This window comes from Helianthus annuus, chromosome 5, assembly GCF_002127325.2.
Source record: "Helianthus annuus cultivar XRQ/B chromosome 5, HanXRQr2.0-SUNRISE, whole genome shotgun sequence".
Classification (NCBI taxonomy): Eukaryota; Viridiplantae; Streptophyta; class Magnoliopsida; order Asterales; family Asteraceae; genus Helianthus; species Helianthus annuus.
Window position 1 is genome coordinate 140,526,339 of NC_035437.2, and position 9,749 is coordinate 140,536,087.

Genomic DNA, 9,749 nt, shown 5'->3' on the forward strand with positions numbered 1-9,749 from the left:
TAAGAGGTGTTAAACCAGAAATGATTAAAAAGGTTTTCAAACTAACGGAAATTGATATTTCTGAAATAAAAGATGAAAATCTTTTTGATAAACCTAAACCTTACACCTCAAGAGTTCAACAACGTTTAAACAAGAAAATGGGTTACAGTTCTGGTCATGGTTATCGAAAGAAACCAAACCATAATGGTAATTTCAAAAAGAATGGATTGGGTTTTAATTTACCGAAAAAACTATAAAAATGAGAAAATTTATAAACCAAAAACTGTTTTTTGTTTCAGGAACAAATGCTGAAAAGGAACAAAAGAGTTCATTCTGGAAGTAGGCAAACAAAGAATTCCTTGCGAAAAAGCAAGAAGAGATGAAGAGGAATATTACTTAGAAGAAGAAGAAAGAGACAAGAACTTGTTTTCAGTGCAAAACTGCAGGTCATATTGCCAGGAATTGTCCAAAGCCAATCAACAAACAACAGGAAGTCTTTGGTAAACTGAAAGAAAAGATTGTTGAGAAAACTGAAATTTCAACCAGAAAATTTAATGGTTTTGAAAACTCAATTTTTGAGGTTGGTGAATGTTCAAAGAATGTGATAAAAAGAAAAGAAAATCTGAAAAACCAAAAATGGGTGGTTAAGGGTTCAGGAAACAGTTCTGGTGATGAATCTGATTCCACAAAATCAGAGGAGCCACGTGTTGATGAAAAAGTTGAGAAATCAGTTCCGACTGTGGATGATGAAAATTTTCCACCTTTGCGGGCTGAAAATTTTAAGAAGAAAGTTGGAAAAGTTGAAATTTCAAATCAATTTTATTCTGAAAAGAATAAGTTTGATGTTGAAAAAGCTTTCAACGGAAATGTGAAACATATTTTTGGAAAAATGGTCAATGGTAAGACCAAAGGAGTTAAAGAATTTTATGCGTCCAAAAGGAAAGTTCACAATTCTGTTGAAAGTAACAGTGAAGAAGAGGTTGTTTCATCCATGGTTAGGTTTGGGTGGATATATTTTTCAAAGAGTAAAAACCTGACTTGCCGGAGCTCCCAAGATTGTAATAGTGGAGCATGAGTCGGCATCATTCTTGAAAATGTTTTTTGAAAAATCTAAAATTTTGGCAAGTCATACTGCTGGAATTGCCGGAACTCCCAGGTTGATAGTGTGGAGTAGGAATCGGCATTCTGAGATTTCAACCTACAAGTAGTAAGTGTTGGTAAGCAAACCGACTTGTGGTTGAAAGATAAGGTTTATTTGTTAGAAGATTGATTAATATTTCTTCAAGTGGTTAATCAGGGTCATTAAATTGAACTTGATTTAACTATCATCCAAAAGGTTGATAAACAATGTGATGAATTGATCCCCATTTATTACAAGTGGTAAAAACAACAAAACTAATTTTCCGGAAAAAACCATTTTTGATTAAAACAAACTTAAGTGTTTTGAGATCTAAATGGGGAAATAGTTTGTTGAGAGGGGGAGTTCTGATTGTTTATGCCAAATGGATGGCGATTTGAGGTGATTCGATATCTGTTGTCACGTTTCGTGTACAGTTTGTTTCAAATTTCTTTTAGATGTGTTTGCATTTTAGGGGAAGTAAAAATTTCAGAAAATCCAAAAACATTAGAAAATTTGAAAAATCCAAAAACATGATAAAATGAAAAACGAGTTTTGTTGTGAAAAAGAGGTAATGATAGTACATTAGTGGACTATCACAACATGCTAAAGAATTCGAAAGTCAAATGTGATAAACAATCTCACTGCGGATGTGTCAGTAGGTTTTTGCACATTTAGTAAATTGTGACGAGATATAAACCTAAATTCATACTTGCTTATTTCGTGGGGAACAAAATTTGGATATATAGGTAACCCCTGAAATCTTGTTTGATGGGTCCCTCTTTCTGAGATTCTAGGTCTTTATACTTAGTGATATCTGGGGTATTATTCCAGGACTTCTGCTGAATGGAAATTCTGACCTAGTCCCCGTATAATACTTTCTGCAAATGCTTGAAATATAGCACCGCCCTCAGCATAAAATGATGAAACATTGAAAAATGCTAATCATGTGCTGTTGAAGAAAAGATCCTCTAAAGGGGACACACCTAAAGTCGAGCCGTCATCTCTCTGCTGAACGGAAGTTCTGACCTAAGCTCTCACGGTTTCGCATCAAACCCCTTACAGATATCATCTAGGTATACTCACCTGTAAGACTGAATATTGGGATCTGGATACGGGAGTATATTCAAATGGTGGGACACGCGAATAAGTTTACGTTCTTAAGATATTAATATCATATCTCGAAACAGTTGAACTTTGTGTGAAAATTTAAGTGGACCAGTATACTGACAATCTAGGTAAATTGATTAGAACTTAAAATGAAATCAAGCTTAATGGTGTTGGTGATTTATCTAAGAAACTGATATGATCCTCTTTCACAAACTCACAAAAAGATTGTCTGTAAATATTTCTTTCTACATTTATGTTAAAGTCAAAAATCCAAAGAGATTTTAGTGTGTTTTAGCATAAATTTTGAAAAATACAAAAAGATTTTCGACAATTGATATTGAAAAGCTGATTTCCAAAATTCCAAGTGCTAAACTTGATGAACAGGTTTGGGAGAGAGTGTATAAAGAAGTTTTGATTACAAGTGGTCACTAAAATATAAATCAGTAGTTTTTGTACTCAATATGATTTGAAGTTGGGAGCAGTAGTTTTTGTACTCAATATGTGGAGACATTACTTGATCAGAAGGAGTTGAACATGCGACAGCGCTAGTGGGTTGATCTTCTGAATGATTATGAGTGCGAGATCAAGTATCATCCCGGCAAGGCCAAGGTTGTGGCTGATGCCCCAGTCGGAAAGAAACCAAACCTAAGTGAGTACGTGCGCTATGGCTTACTATCCACTCTAGTCTTCCTACCCAAATCCGTAATGGTCAGGTTGAAGCATTGAAGGAAGAGAACCTGAAAGCTGAGTCCCTGCGGGGCATGGAAAGGCGACTTGAACTCAAGGAAGACGGTACTTACTATTTTGTAGATCGTGTCTAGGTTCCATCCTATGGATACCTACGAGAGCTTGTGATGGACGAAGCGCACAAGTCTCGTTACTCGGTGCATCCTGGTTCTGACAAAGATGTACCAAGACCTCAAAACTTTGTACTGGTTGCCCCACATGAAAGCTAACATAGCGACCTATGTTAGAAAATGCTTGACCTGTGCTAGGGTTAAGGTTGAATACCAGAAGCCACCAGAACGGCTCCAACAACCAGAGATCCCAACATGGAAATGGGAGTAAATTTCCATGGATTTCGTCACTGGCCTACCTAGATCTCAGCGAGGAAACGACACCATTCGGGTGATCGTGGATCGACTAATGAAGTCTACACACTTTCTGGCAATCAAGGAAACTGACAAGTTTTCTACACTCGCAGACATCTATCTAAAGGAAGTAGTCTCTAGGCATGGAGTGCCAACTTCTATCATGTAACACCCCAAAACTCGAATTATTAAATTCGTAGGAATGTCACCATGTGTAATTAAATAAAATACAATAACTAAGTTATTAAACTTAGTTAAATGCCTAATAAACAAGTTAAGGAATGAAACTTGTGGCAACTATAATGGAATGGTAAACTTGAGGGACTTAGATTGCCAAAAAGGAAATATATTTTATTAAAACAAAAAAAAAATCACACACACAGGGTGTGTGTCTGCGTACGATCGCAGGAGAAGGGGGAAAAGGGGGTGTAAACCCTAACCACAAAAAATCATCAATTGAAAAGGAAATCGCGGGTTGATTGTGTGCATGAACCAAGAATGATGATACCTTAAGCGTTTCTCACATCAAGTAAGTCAAATTTCATGATTTGGTGATGATTGATGAAACGAGTTGTGTGTAATCCGTGATTAAATGTGTGATTAAACCTGAATGTTACATGATATGCTCATATAGAAGTTGTATTATGTGCAATTTTGATTATATTGATAGTTTGAAGCAAAACCCATTTGTATGTCAAAAGATGAATGGATATTGTGAAACCCTAGATGCTAATTAGTATGGTATCAATGATTTAAACAATGTGTTGATGAAATATTGATAAGTAATTGATGTTACAACCATATGTTCATAGTTAGGATGAAAGATTGTTATGAATTTGATTGATTGTTAATAAGTTATGTGAAGAATTAGTAGGAATCATGCTTTAAAAGCTTGTACATAATGTTTTTAAATGCGAAACCCGCCAAGTGTTTGATAAAATGCCTACAAAGTTTGTGTAAAATAGCTAGTAAATTCGTCACTTTTGACAGCCTTAGATAGTCATCTTGTAAAGGCCGTATCTCATTCGTTATGAGGAGTTAGACAACGAGCCTTATATCGTTGAAAAGGTTGTTTCGCATATTACATTTCATATTTGGCCATGAGAGGCTGGTTATGAGATTAAGTGGGTCAAAACAGCATGAAAAGTTAGTAAATTCGTCACTTTTGACAGCCTTAGATAGTCATCTTGTAAAGGCCGTATCTCATTCGTTATTAGGAGTTAGACAACGAGCCTTATATCGTTGAAAAGGTTGTTTCGCATATTACATTTCATATTTGGTCATGAGAGGCTGGTTATGAGATTTAGTGGGTCAAAACAGCATGAAAAGTTAGTAAATTCGTTTTGACAGCAAGCTGTTTGGAAGCATTTCAGCTTCTGTGCTGATTTTGTAAAAATCATATAAAATCATAGGAATGTCCGATTGTTACGATCTTTATATGCTTAGAAAGATCTCTGAGTGTAGATCATTTCATATTTGAACATGAAGAACTGAATCAGAAGATAAATGGGTTAAAATGTGTCGTGAACAGCTGCTGCGCAGAAAGTTGCTGCACAAATTTTAGTATAAATATTCAGTAAAAATAGTTGTATTGTTATGCACACTTGTATGAATCATGAACTACGGATTTTAATAAATTATTAGTAAGTTATTTGATTGTTTTAAGTGTCTAAAACACTTACCAACTAGTTTATGCATATAATTGCACCAACGGGTCGAAACGGGTTGTTGATAGAAAATAGTAGAATGGATGTGTAAAAACCAAGGTGTTAAGAAATGGTATGAAATGTTTAACATATGAAGCAAGTTGCCTAACTTAGAAAAGGTTATCATTCTAAGTATGGAATTTTGAAAGAATAACGAACATGATGTAAATACATAATTATGCATGCTAGAAGCTCATGTATGACTGTTGTGATGATGGAATGATAAATTGTTAGATTGATTAGCATTGTAGTATTATGATACATGTTGAACTCGTTAAGCGATTGACACGTGAATAGAAGTGTGATTAGTGATGCGTATGATTATGTATACTAACTATTGAATGGATGTAATGGAATGAGATAATAGGAACGTGTCAAGGAGAGGTCAAGCATAGGAGGATAACGGGTCAAGATAAGGCAAGGTGACAAATACACTTATTGGAGTATTCGAGGTAAGTGAATTTCGATTCACTTTTTAGTAGGTTTAATAGATTTTAATACTTATGTTTACGAAACATCATGAAAGAACATGTAATAATCAGAAGTACAAAGCCAATAATGCCTCATTATTGAAGAAGGTTGTATTTAAGCCGAAAGTAAATTGGTGGGTTTAAACGGGTCGAATTTTATGTGCATATGTTGCGTAATGTAATGAAATTCGTTATGGTTAAGACCTTGGGTAAGAATTTTTAGTCATTATGTAAGGGGAACATTTCCCGGACCATTAGGAACAAGTTTTATATGTTTCGGTTGTCGGTTAGTGAATGAACGGATTGTTTCGTGTTAGTGTAGGAAATTTTATAAGTATATGTGTATAGGAATCCAAAAAGGGCACGTGGGTTGAATCATAGATTGTCTATACTTTGTAAAGTTGTGAATGTGACATTCCGGCATAAACCTACATGTAAAAGAAGCTTGTGTATATATTCGTGATTAATTGATTGTGCGTAGGAAGGAACATTGGCATGTATGAAGGTACGCATGTGTATATATAAGTGTATATATATATGTATGTATGTATGATAATAAGTACGTAGGTGTGAATGTATGTGTGAATGAATGTTCAATGCTTAAGACATATGCATGAACGTTATCAAAGTGTTCGAGTATTTATGGATACTAATGATGTGCGTTGAGTTGGAATGTAATGTAGGTATGGGATCGTTGGCTTCATGAAGAAATGGAGCTGGATTTGGATAAGAGTATTTAAGAAAGCGCTTGGACAATTCCACGACTACTTTATAGAATGCTCTACGAAATTCTATTATATAGTTTAATGTTGTATGGTATGTTAATGACTAATGGTTTGGTTGTACGTGGTGTCCACAGGTATCGCTTGGGTTTTCTCTACATTTATTGAAGTGAAGCGGACTTAGTTCGAGTTGAGAGCAAGGATTGTACGGGGTAGAATGGTCACATAGTGTAACTCATATAGGTTTTGAAGTATTAATGTTATAAAACGTTATAAATCCGTTTTAAGGAATATATGGCATTTCGCATTTGAACCTTCATGTGTTTGATATGTCTATTAAAGAACGAAATTTTTGGGCTCTTGTTTTCCGCTGCGTCGTATTTTAAGTTATTACGCGTTAGTCTTACAGGGAATTGTTCTTATTACGAACGGGTCATGCCCAAATTTTGTTAAATAATAGTATGATAATATTACATTTTGGAATGTGTAATGTGGGCGTAACATATCATCTCTGATCAAGACTCACGCTTTACATCTGAGTTATGGCAGGCGATGCACAAATCCTTCGGCTCACGACTAGACATGAGCACAGCGTATCACCCTGAGATGGATGGGTAGACTGAACGCACCTTCCAGACTCTAGAAGACATGCTTCGAGCATGTGTTATCGACTTTGGTAACAGCTGGGAGAGACATCTACCCTTAGTGGAGTTCTCATACAACAATAGTTACCACACCAGCATCAAAGCTACTCCATTCGAGGCTTTGTACGGGCGGAAATGCCGATCACCTCTATGCTGGGCAGAAGTTGGCGATAGCCAAATCACTGGCCCAGAACTCGTTGTCGACACAACGGAAAAGATTGCTCAAATCAGACAAAGAATGGCGGCAACTCGTGACCGTCAGAAAAGTTACACGGATACGCATAGGAAACCTCTCGAGTTCCAAGTTGGGGATCGTGTGCTACTTAAAGTCTCACCATGGAAGGGTGAGATCCGTTTTGGCAAACGGGGCAAACTTAATCCGCGATATATCAGACCTTTTGAAATCACTAAGAAAATCGGCAAGGTGGCTTACAGACTGAATTTGCCCGAAGAACTCAGTGGTGTTCACAACGTCTTCCACATATCGAATCTGAAGAAATGTTTATTAGACGAGACCCTCATTGTTCCTTTCAAGGAACTCACTATCGACGACCAGTTACGCTTCGTTGAGGAATCATTGGAAATTACGGACCGGGAAATCAAGACTCTCAATCATACCAAGATACCTATTGTTCGAGTTCGTTGGAACTCCTGTCGGGGCCCAGGGTTCACTTGGGAACGAGGGGACCAGATGAAACGCAAGTACCCCCAATTGTTCAACAAAGGCGAGTCCAGTACTGAAGCTACTTCGGAATTTCGGGACGAAATTCCAAACCAACGAGGGAATGATGTGATACCCCGGGAAAACGAACAACACAACTAGCTTCTCTAGCAACTATGTGCTAAATTTGGGATGAAATTTCTTTCAACTTGGGGATGATGTGACACCTCGTGAAAATTCCTAAACGTTTCGTTTTACTGTGTAATTTCATGTACGTTAAATGAATTGAATGTGGTGTTTGATTATTTTCTTTGAACGGTTGTGTGCTTTGTAATGTGTAATGTGAATTACGGGAAACTGAAACCTGAAACTGAGATATTGAAATACGTTATTTTGTGAATCGGAGCATTGTAAAATATTGTTCTGTGATACGAAACGTTTTAAATTAGTTAATTCATGAAACTTGTGAAACCGTCACTTAGTAAATCCAACCCAAGCCCACCCCCTCTCCTTCTTGCGCCACTTATGGGCCCAACCCCACCCCATGTTTCCCCCACGCGAAACATAAGCCCAAACCCACACTCTCTTGTTCCTTGTAGCCCATTAGCCCAACTTCCTTGTGTTTTAATTATACGTATTTGGATTTGGAAACAAGAAAAATCAAAACAGAAACCCTAAACACCCCCTTGTATGCGTCGACCAGGAGACCCCCCCCCCTGCGCAAATGGATCCCAGTTCAGCTTCTTGATTCGCCTTTTACGTCCTCGTAATCCCTTCTCTTTCTCCAAGGTTAGTATTCTTGATTTGGATGGTGATTCATGGTGTGATTTTGTGGAAACATGGCTGTGAATTTTAGTTAACATGCTAGGGTTTTGTTTTTGCATGATTTATTTCGGTTGAGTATGCGATTTGTTGAATTAACCGATGATATGTATGAAAATGATCATTGGCTACGTTTTTTGTGAAAATCATGATATTTATGTCTAGGGTTTTGTGATTATTGATATGATTAGATGGTAATTGATGGTTAGCCTGCTGTTGGTTGTTATTAGGAAGAGTCGGGATTGTTTACACGCGTTTTGGTGTCGTTGAAATGTAAAACAGAATGCTGATTGACGAAAACAGCCAACTTTAGTTGGCTGTATACGAACCATTATAAATCAAAAAATTGATTTTCTGAAGTCTAAATTATGCGTTTTTGGCTTCAAATCGCACTGGAATCATATTTTTCTGAGGTCGTTTGATATTTTTAAAGGTCTGTTTTGTACACCAGCAAAAGCTGCGTTTTTTCTGCAGAAAATGTGTGTTATGTTTTTCGTTATAACTTGAAACTTAGATAGAGTTAGGTCATGAAATTCGTACAGTAGATGGCCACGATTGTCGGTAATTTTCCAACTGGAATTTCATCAATCGGACTTACGAAGAATTTTAAATGATTTTTTCCGTGGACTGTAGTTAGAAAGTGACGAATCTGACTGCAGCCCGGTAAATGATTTGTATAAAATAATTGGTAATGAATTGAGTCCCGAGATTTTTAAATGTGACGTGGACCATTTAGAACATTCTGTAAATTTTTGAGAATTTTTGGAACAAGACAACTATTTTATAAAATACCCGAAAACAGCCCAGTTTTGGATGTTAAAGCTGAAACAACATAAGTGGTGAGTTTGGTTGTCTAGATGTCGATTATGCTATCTGATAATGATCCAGCTTGTTATATGTCAACGAAAGTGTTATGTGAAGTATTGTGTGCTTGTTCATGAGTAGTTATAGGTGGGATATGTATATGTGCGGAAAATGTCAAAGTGAGTGCATGTTATGTGGTAGATGCATGTATGAGCTTTGTGCCTTATTTGAACACACTAATGAACTAAATGTAATCATACTAGGACGTGATTGACCTACCTTGACTGTTAACCAATTTTAAGAGACCAACCGAGCAACCAAAGGTGTGTTCACACTTTTTCTATAAAGCATGGGATTCCCGATGGTTTGGGAATGGGTTAAATAACAACAATCCCCCTTGAGTGGGATACAACCTGCGTATTCTCCTTGGGTAGAATACGTACCTCCACTCTCTTTGGGAAGAGCGACAACCTTAACCTTACTAGACAACAACTCTATCTTAAGTCCCTCATTTTTATATCGACTTAATCGCTGGGCCATTGGCGAACGGGTCATTAGTTAAATAGCGCTATTAGGTCTGACAAGCCTCACACCGTGCCGCAGAGGACGGGCGTGGACTAATG

General features: G+C 36.9%; 1 long non-coding RNA gene across 1 annotated transcript; it reads left to right on the forward strand.

Annotated features, from left to right (window-relative positions):
- The first annotated feature begins 3,474 nt into the window (after positions 1 to 3,474).
- Positions 3,475 to 6,514, forward strand: LOC110941442. The gene is made up of 2 exons (XR_002594071.2): positions 3,475 to 3,826; positions 5,371 to 6,514. It is a non-coding gene; the product is annotated as an uncharacterized LOC110941442 (long non-coding RNA).
- The last annotated feature ends 3,235 nt before the right edge of the window (positions 6,515 to 9,749 follow it).